We start from the raw sequence: 10,845 nt of genomic DNA, 5'->3' as shown, positions 1-10,845 counted from the left end.
TGCAAAAACATGTTTCACAAAAAAGTGGTCATCATGTCACAACCTGTTCTGTTAATCTCGTTTCATAACGTACACTACTGCTATCATATTCTCGTGTATCCATTCATTTCAGTCTGGAAATGTACAAGTGCCTGTAAAACGATTTTGTGTATATTTTTGAATGGTGTTTATACAATCCTGAACTACCTGCATGGCTTGGATGTATGGAGATTTAAAACTAAAAATGAAGAACAAAGAAAACCGAGCCCAGTTTACCTCCAGAATCGGTGAAGTAACTACCGAAGTAGTGTGTTGGGCAAAGGAACGCTGTTCCTGACACCAGTGCACTCAACCACCAGATTCCCGTCCCACGGGAGAGCAGCCCACGGCAAACAGGTTGCCCAAGTCAGTCTTGCGACCAGCAATGGGATGCTGTGGACCTGCGAGACCCTGGGTCCACACGAGTCTTAAACAGCTATTAGCTTTGCCTACAATGGGGAGGTTGCTTATAATTAGTCTGTGTAGGTTAATTTAGTATACAATGCTGAATCCTCACGAAAACAGAATTACTTGTTTCAAACCTTATGAAAAAGGAAAATTGCTGTACCGGGATTCTGTATTGGGAAGGAAACTCAGTTTTTGAAAGAAACGTGACTGGTTCTTACAGTCACATAAAGTTACTTTCGTTTGCGGATCCACCTGCAGAAAGTCAACGTCCTTTGTCATTGCACAGCCACCTCCAGGAAATGAATGGACATAATGCCCACTGTAAGACTTGTGAAACAGGAAAAGTGTCATCTTCAGGAAACTTATGACTTCAGAAAGAACATGTGATGGTAAGCGCTTCAATAGTTGACACCTTCAGAAAGTCTAGAACGTTTTTTGTTTGTCACAATAAACCAAAGTATTTCAACCTTCTGTACAAGCTACATCACAATATATAATCATAATTCAAGAATATTTGATGCTAAGACGTCATGCGATATGGCGGTATGTCAGAATCACAAACAGTCATATCTCAGGTAGTATGACTGGTCTATGAGTTTGAGTGGATTGAGTGAGACTATATTAAGAAGAGAACTCCTTTACCTGATACACTTACCTTCCATACAGACCTGTTTACAACCTTCATCCACACATCGGGAAACCTCATTGCAGACCTTAGATCCACAGGATTCAGTAAGGACCTTAACAGATAAATATATATGTGTCTCTGCTGTCAATATAATGTCAAGAGGTCAGCACATGTCATTGGTCAGTATATGTCAATCTGGAACATTTTCCGTCAGGCATACCTCAGGGTATACCTTAACAGAATGTCAGGTAAGGTGTACCGAGCATCATATTTCAATGGAGGTCAACGTAGGACATATTACGTTTGGTAACACCACGGAATGCATCTCAGTACATGTGGGTATGGTGCTATTCTACGTCTAGCAGACCATTAGCCTTGTCTAAACATGTACCAATGTATAACCTTTGATGTCATTTATAATCGTGGGATTTATGCAATTATGGGTCATTTCGGAATTGTTTACCTCAGGCATATCATGGACCTTATCTCAATATATGTTGATACAGGACTTTTACATTAAATATTTAAAAGAGGCCTTAATTATGATGTATTTCGGTACATTTTGTTAACAGAATGTGAAGATAGGGCCTTGTCTCAATATATGTCTGTACACACAGAAAAATGAAATAACTATAAACCATCTCTGCATGCATACAGGTGTACACCTACTAAAACCCACCGTGATGCACCGTGACTCAACAACATATACCCCCAACCCCAACCCCACCTCCACCCCTACAAAAAATTCATACACACCTGTACTCACACCAACACACAGTGATACAGGTACATCGTGACAAAACACAAATTCTACACACGGATCAGTTATCTACACTGTGGGAGAGAGAGAGAGAGAGAGAGAGAGAGAGAGAGAGAGAGAGAGACATAACATAACATACCCTGTGATGAGTGGTTCTGTTTGTCTCAATCTCAGTCTTCATGGATTCTCCACTTGACCAACGACAGGATGCAAATATGAAGAAATCTTCATTGCATTTACTTTGGCACAACATCATGAACACATTTCGAAAAACAACACATCTGCTCTTCATCTTCTCTGTCAACTGAAGTCCACATTCCTTTGTGCTACATGTGGAAAGGACAACAATGAGGTAAATAGTTGATGTTAAAGCAGCCTGCAGGCCGTCGCTTGAACACACAAGCAACATCGTAGAGTGTTCACCGTAGATCGCAGGCTTCACCCACTAATTGGAGGTCTACTGGAGGCACTTACGCAACTGGTATGAGATTACCGCATTGGAGAATGAATATCGATATGAAACATTTTAACCCACGTGAGATTTTCCATTAAACTATGGTGACAGGGGTTCGGTCTTGCTCAACCACAGTCTCCAGTTGTTCCATGCCTGCTGTGGTATCTCGTCCTTTCATGGTGACTGCAAGTACCAGGCCCCCCTAAGTAACTGAAGGAATTAAGGCAAATTTGAAGGACAAATTTGATTTGACAAATGTAAACAAACGCAGAAGCACGCAGAGGTTGAATGTCAGACAGATTCTGTCATTGACCTCATGCATGAAACCTCTTGTAATCTCTTTTCAACAGTGTCTCTCCAGCTGATTTTCTCAATTTTGGTATTTGCATAGTTGCCATCCTGGGAACCAATCGTGCATTTAAATCTGATGGTCTACAGGAAATAGCATAGCTGCACATTTTCTACTGGGTTTAAAGTTGTCATCTCATGATCTGACGAGCATGCTTAAGGGTAAAAAATGGAAGTCATAATCCCTTTATGGCTCTATTAATCCTTCAGTGGAATGCTAGATCTATTAATGCGAAAAGTTTTTGTTAACAGTCTTGATCCTATACTAGATGTTATATGTCTTCAGAAAACGGTTTTGAAGCGATTCCGTTGGGAAGGGTATGTCTGTTTACGTAAAGACCGTCCGTTTGGGTGTAGAGGTGGTCGTGCAATACTCATAAAGGATTCGTTGTCATTTAGTGAAATTAGATTGTCACAGTCCGAAATTGAACAGCAGTCACTATCCATTTGAAGACTACGAGTTCGGTCTCGATTTTAATATCTGCAGTCATGCTTTTGCTTCCAGTGATGATTATGTTTCTCTTTTGAATGTGTCTGATAATCTTAAAGTATTATGTGGCGAGTTTAATATACTGAGTCAAAAAAGAAACATCACATTCTTTCTTCAGGGCACTATGAAATAACAAGAGATGCTAAGATGGTTAAACTGTTATTATTTCATTTCTGAGATCTATGTGATGTACTCGATACACCGAAAGTGCCACAATCAGTTCCATTAGGCTACACCGCCGTTCCAAAACATGGGTATACAGAATTTCAGGTCACAAGAATGAAAATTCGAAATTTCTCAGTTTAATGTTGTGTATGGCCGCCCCACGCATTCACCACTGCCAAACACCGTCTCCCTATCGACTGTAGACCTGGTCCATGAGCCGCCATGAGAGGAACGAGTTCAGGGATGAGCACCTGGTCACGGTAAGCTTGTGAGGTTTCCACGGATGACCAGAAGTCGGGAACGGTTGTTCCCACAGAAAGTACTCCAAACCATGCAACCTCCGCCCCCGAATCTGTCGACTTCCTGTACACAACATTGGGCATACCCTTCACGACGTCGTCTCCAGACTCTGTGCCTACCGTCCGCGAATCTGACGGTAAACCTGGATTCATCGCTAAAGACGACTCGATTCCAGTCTCTCTTGGTCCATCGGAGGTGACGTTGGGCCCACAGCAGACGTTGACGTTGATGACATGGCGTCAATATTGGCCCATGATATGGAGGTCGAGAAAGGAGATTGGCAGCCCGCAACCGATTTCGAATGGTCTGTGAGGACAGTCGACCTTTAAACATCCCCGCCCTGGTTCATGTCGGCAGAAATCTGTCACGCAGGTGACGTAGGACGATTTGACGGCCTTCTGCTCGTGACGTCACAAGTGGACGACCCGACCTTTTGCGATCAGAAGTGGTGCCAGTTTGTTGTAGACAACCTCGCAAGTCATGCACAGTGCGACAGCTGCATACCATTGCACTTGCGACGTCAATAACTGAACTTCCCGCTTGCAATATGCCAACGGCACGTTCACGTTGCACATTTGACAATTGTGGCCTTTAAAGTACCGTTAGAACTGTGTTTTAAAAGTTTTTTTTCAATTCTTTAGGCCAATGCAAACACGTGCAAATGAAGAAAACTTCGATGTGAAGATCATGTGATCGACTGCGCGTGTAAAACCTGATTTGGTACTAACGTCATTTGCACAACGAATGGATGGGTTTGAGTGGGTTTTGCTAACGTTTTTCTAGAGTCAAAAGATAGGGATCCCATTTCAGATACATAGATGTATCATCAGAGAAAAAAATATTCATTATTTTAAAAAATTACATTTTGTGAAGTTTCTTTTATGACTCAGTATAGTCATAATCCGTTGTGGGGAGCTGTTAAGCTGGATGCTGGAGGCTAAGCCATTGAAACACTCATTGATGAACAGAATCTTTTCCTTCTGAATGATGGTTCTATGACCCGGTATGACTTGGTTCTGCTTCATTTTCAGCCCTGGATTTGACCTTATCAGTCCAGACACAGGCAAAGTGTAGCGCAAAATGGGTTGCGCAGCAGAACGAAACTGACCAGTCTTTGTATATGCGAGCGAAGCGAGCAAAGGTTGGCAACAAACTTCCCTCGCTTCGGTCCGAAAAATATTTTTCATGACAAAATAAAATATCGCCACCATCAAATATAGACACACATTTACTCACAGGGTTGTGCTCTCAGATTTCCAACCTCATACTTAACAATTACTCACGTGAAATATATTTTAATCAACGTTTTAAGCGCCGCTGGTGCTCTCACAGAGCGTTCTTCGCCTCCATTACCCCTGCCAGCTTCCGGTTCAGCGGAATGAAGGAACAAGAATAAGCAGAAATTAAGAGGACACATCATATTGCCCAAATTTCTCATTAAAATGTTCCAGATTATTTATCTGGTATGTTGTGTTTATTGTTAGAATTTTAGTAACAGTTATTCTAAAAAGGCTCACTCCTGGCGTAGCGAGTGGATGAATGCAAGGGAGGTAATTGCGCAAGTAGTTATTTTTGAGGGAAATACAAACACAGTAAAATGTGGCCATACGCTGGGACAGATGCCGTCAGCTGGTACGTAATATGAAGTAAAATTAAACTTATTTCTTTTCTTGTTAAGAAAAAGTGTTCCATGAGATCTAAGTACCGAAGAACGGTGGAGGCGAAGAACGCTCTGTGAGAGCACCAGCGGCGCTTAAACCGTTGATTAAAATATATTTCACGTGAGTAATTGTTAAGTATGAGGTTGGAAATCTGAGAGCACAACCCTGTGAGTAAATGTGTGTCTATATTTGATGGTGGCGATATTTTATTTTGACATGAAAAATATTTTTCGGACCGAAGCGAGGGAAGTTTGTTGCCAACCTTTGCTCGCTTCGCTCGCATATACGAAGACTGGTCAGTTTCGTTCTGCTGCGCAACCCATTTTGCGCTACACTTTGCCTGTGGTCCAGAACTGGCTGCAATATAATTGGGAGGTGTGTTTTCAGGATGCGCTTGGCAGTGATCATTATCCTGTGTTTACCCGCCTCCAACTTGACCCGGTAACTGAATTAAGAGAAACAGCTCAGCGGTGGACTTTCTCTAACACTGACTGGTCTGCATTTACTGATTTGTGCTCCGACACTATCACCCCACCTATAAATTCGATTGATATTGAACAGTTTCATAACTGCTTTGCTTCGCACGTTATTGCTGCAGCGAATAAACGTCCTCTTGAACCGCCAGTGTGTTGGTCGACAGGTGCATGTGGATACGCTCATGATGCTAGGAAGAGGGGCAAGAAAATGGTTGAAAAATCAGCTTTACCATCTGATTTAATGAAATTTAGACGTGCTTCCCCTTTACTCAAACCAACTGTTACTAAAGCCAAACGTTTGTCTTGGTTCACAAGTACACAAGTTCCATCAACAGAAAGACACCTCTTTCTCAGGTATGGAGAAAAGTAAAAAAATATTTTTCTGGTTGTTCATTCCTACCCGTGCAATTCCATCTATTGGTAAAGATAAACCAGCAACAACAAATACTGACAAGAGTAATGCATTGGCAGAGTCCTTTCAGAGAGTATCTTCACACTTCCGAATTGTTAAGGAGTCACTTGAATAAGAGTATTCAGATATTTTACATTGCCTTACCTCACACATAAATGTCGCTGAATCTTCTATTATTTTCAATGCACCCCATGTCCAGGCCAGGTGTATTGCAATAGCAACTCATTCTATACTTCGCGGTAGTTATCTCGAATAACATTGCATTACGCATGATGCATGGTAATTACCGATGTTTTACGAATGCAAATCGATGGAAGGGAGATAACTTTCAATCTGTTTTTCTTGTGTCGTCTGCCATATCTAGCGATGGCTGCGAAAATATTGCGTGGCATTCCAATAAATAAATATTGACAAAACGTTCAAATATGGTCCCTGTGAATATTAAGCAGGGGAATTACATCGCGGCGACTTTACTAAGAAAATACCTGCGGAAAAAATAGAAAGATGCAAATCGTTTGATTCACACAGGTTGGCTGAATTGTACTATCCACTACTCATGCTTCAAACATTTCAGTTAAGATTGAGGTGTTCGGTAAGATAAATACGTTGTTCACTGGTCCTTCCGGAACCATGGACTGAAGTACCCTTCAGGCTCAGTGAACATTAGCAAACATCGAGTGTACCTCAACCCATGTTCCCCGAAGGACCAGCGAGCAACTCACATTGTCCAACACATCATATCCCTGACTACAATCCTTTATTTTGTTTCCAGGAATTAAGGAAAGCCATTTTTGGACGGAAAAATACCTCCCCAGATGATGATTCATTGCCCGGTCAGTTTGGGATTGTCCTGGAGCGTGGTGAAGTTGGTCCTTTTGAGTAGGTTAGATGGATACTGGTTGAAGTTGTAAAAGGCTGAGTTCCTCTTCTAGGTCATCGCTGTTGGAACAAATATTCTTGGAGCGTCTTTTCAGGGTTGAGATGATACATAGTAAAGTTGAAATCTTTTGGGCTGAAACTCCCGACGTCAGCTGTATTGCGAGATTGTGTTGAGTACTTTCTCGATCGTTGGAAAGACGGTATGCGGCCTGATAGGACGCGTTCTCAGAGAACTACTTTTCATCATCAAGTAGGGAATGTTACCATAGATGACTTCAGTGTTATGCCTGATTGCTTGAACTTCCATCCGTTTATTTTCATGTCCCGGATCAACCCTCTAAATCTGAGCCAGCACTTCGCGTAAAAGCTCTTGCCGAGGAACATATCCGAAGTCTACAGTGGACAAATGGTATGCAGATTTACGCTGATGGATCTAAGTGCCCAGTGTCCTGTCATGTTGGTGCAGGTATCTTCATCGAAGAGAAAGTTCTCTCCGATTAACTGGTCACTTATCAGTATTTTCTGCTGAACTTGCAGCCATCATTGAAGCTTTGCTTTGGTTTTTTGAGACCTGTATCAGACAATGTCTGTGATTCTGTCAATGCGTTACAAGCAATTCGGACAGGTTCCTCCTCAGCAAGTCAAGATTTGATCAATGTTATACTTGATTTCTTTATCTTTAATGACTTTAGTAAAGATCTTTTAGACGTTGAATTTTCATGAATATCTGCTCATGTTGGGCTATTTGGAAAATGAAAAACTTGATAGGTTGATAAAAGCTGCATTAGACTTTGATGGATCGGAACCACATGACACAATGTAAACATATCAGACAGACATCCACTTGACAGAGTTTGGCTTGCGTTGAACGAAATAGACACAATTATGTCCGTATAAGAACAATATGGTGAATATCTTTCACATCTCCTTTCGACCTTCCTAATGTTGCCAAAGATTTGGGGATATTTTGTTCTTCAAAATCATAAACGGAAGGCTTATCTGTTCATACTGCAAAATAGTCAGGAACTGAGGATAATGTGAATGTACTCAATGTCAACAGTTACGCAAAAGCCTTTTACATTATTTCATTTACGATGTGAACATTATTTGTTTAAATTTTGTATCACAGCAGGAAAAGAGAGTAAGAAATACAGACTGCAATCTAATCAGGATATATATAGTCTTTCCTATCAATTATTCAATTGCCCAATATATAAGATTACTATGATTTGAGGGTATAGCTAGGTAAACAAACGAACATTTCTCATGGTAAAACAAACACTAAGCATTAACTCAATTTGTTGGCTACAGCTTTATGACATGTTTCTGTTAAATAATACATTGAAAGATGTTGCCAAAAGCCATTAACGGTATCTTAACTCATAAAAGCTGAATTCTAGAAAAGTTTGAAACAATCGCTGTCTTTGCCAAACCCAAGTCAGTTATTACAGTCCTCGGACAGAATAACTGACATAATTCTCAGTTGACTTTTCACTTGACTGGATGAATGTTGGAAACATGTGGAAATATGAATATGTCAAAAAAATAATAAATTTAAATGTGTTTCACCCATATTAAATGCAACTTTTCACCATGAATTGTTTAAACAACATTTATTCATCAAGTGAAAAGGATCAAGGACTAGTTCTTACCACTTATTAATCCCCCTCCGAAGATATGAACGATAACACATTGCTGCATGAGCAGTTGTAAGATACAGACACAGGAGAGGATTGACAGTTTAGGGAAATGATCTTCTAATTCCCATCGATCAAAGGAACATAAATTATTTATGTACAAGAGACTTCGCAAGCCCTCCTCATTATTTATGTACAAGAGACTTCACATGCATTCCTCATTATTTATGTACAAGAGACTTCGCATGCCTTCCTCATTTTTTATGTACAAGAGACTTCGGATGCCTTCCTCATTATTTATGTACAAAACACTTCGCATGCCTTCCTCATTTTTTATGTACAAGAGACTTCGCATGCCTTCCTCACTATTTATGTACAAGAGACTTCGCATGCCTTCCTCATTATTTATGTACAAGAGACTTCGCATGCCTTCCTCATTATTTATGTACAAGAGACTTCGCATGCCTTCCTCATTATTTATGGACAAAACACTTCGCATTCCTTCCTCATCTCGAAATTAAAAGACCGGGCAATTAAACGAGAGTCATTTATTATCTATTTATAACAAAGATGTGAGTGAGTGAGTTGGGATTATCTAGAGTGTACAGGACATCAACTGTTGCACAGCAGCGGTGTCCTATGTTTGCGGGACTTTCTTTCGTATCAGTGTCAATGTTCTGATGACATTTGAACTAGTCGCATCAATGACGCCAGTTGTATCCAAATGTGAGGAATTCCGAGAATACTTCAAGGACAGGTGGATGCAAGGAAACTAGCCAATCATCGTCTTATGGAATCACTTCAGAAGTGAAACACCAAGGACAAACAACATTTGAGAAGGCTACAACGGTCGTCTATCCAAGCTTGGGCAGAAGTCACGCTTCACGTTCCACACGTATGAGATCATCCTTTCTGTTCAAGGAGGAACAGTTTAACCAGCTACAGCTTGCTCAACAATATGGCTCTCACCATACCTGTATATATATACTGAACAGCATTAGAAACTCGCCACAATAAAATGCACTGAAAAGCAAGCTCTCACCATACCTGTATATATATATACTGAACAGCATTAGAAACTCGCCTCAATAAAATGCACTGAAAAGAATGTGGAAAAATAGGTTGAAATGAATGATCCATTATGATAGGGATCTCAAGATGTAAAACACACATTATGGTTTGGACTTTTGTATCAGCGAGTTTAGTTTTACGCCGCACTCAGCAATATTCCAGCTCTATGGCGGCAGTATGTACATAATCGAGTCTGGACCAGACAGTCCAGTAATCAACTACGTGAGCACCGATCTGCGCAATCGGGAACCGATGACGTACCAACCAAGTCATCGAGCCTGACCACTCGATCCCGTTAGTCGCCTCTTACGACATGCATGGTCGCCTTTTATGGCAACCCTTTTATGGGTTGCTGAAGGCCTATTCTACCCCGGACCTTCCTGGGTCGATTAAAAACTAAAATAAAAAAAGAATTTGATTTTCCTCTAACTTTCATAAAAAAATGTTTCCAGAAAAAGACTGTCAAAGAGATATCGTAATAGTAATGTGTCCACCAAACACAGTCAATATTACAGTAAATAACAGTCTTCAAACATTCAAACTGTTCATTTCAATCCAGATGAAGAGCATCTTCATTATTGTTTCATGGCTTTGTGAAACTGATACGCATGGGAATTAACCAGTTCAAAATCGTAATGTCAACCCCTCCTGGGACACTGACAGTTCATTTGAGAGTAGTATTATCTCTAGGTTGTAGTTTGGAGGGCAGCGAATGTACAATGCATCACAATACATGTACGAACTTATCTTGAACTATACCAAAATGTCAGAAGGACATTTAGGAATGTTGATAAATGCCATATTGTTAAACACAGCTAATATCCATCGTGCTGACTAACTCGCAGTCACAAGTGGGAATCACCACTCACTAATTGTAAACATCCGGTTTCTGAAATTTTGGACTGAATATGCCTAAAGATAGACAAGCCCGTTTGTGTGTGTTGCTAAAGCCTAAACAAATAAAGCGGTTCTTGTCATATAAACGTATGAATCATGTATTGCGATATGTAGTGCATTACATTTCAATCTGCTATAAAAGCCTTATGAGGTTATTCATTTCATCATAGATAAGAGGTTTCGTCATTGCTCTTCAGTGTGAGTATGAATTTACGCTGCCCTCAGCAACACAGCAGCAACA

Source organism: Haliotis asinina, chromosome 1, assembly GCF_037392515.1.
Source record: "Haliotis asinina isolate JCU_RB_2024 chromosome 1, JCU_Hal_asi_v2, whole genome shotgun sequence".
Classification (NCBI taxonomy): domain Eukaryota; kingdom Metazoa; phylum Mollusca; class Gastropoda; order Lepetellida; family Haliotidae; genus Haliotis; species Haliotis asinina.
The sequence above is the reverse complement of the archived record's forward strand: the minus strand, read 5'-3'. Positions refer to the sequence as shown.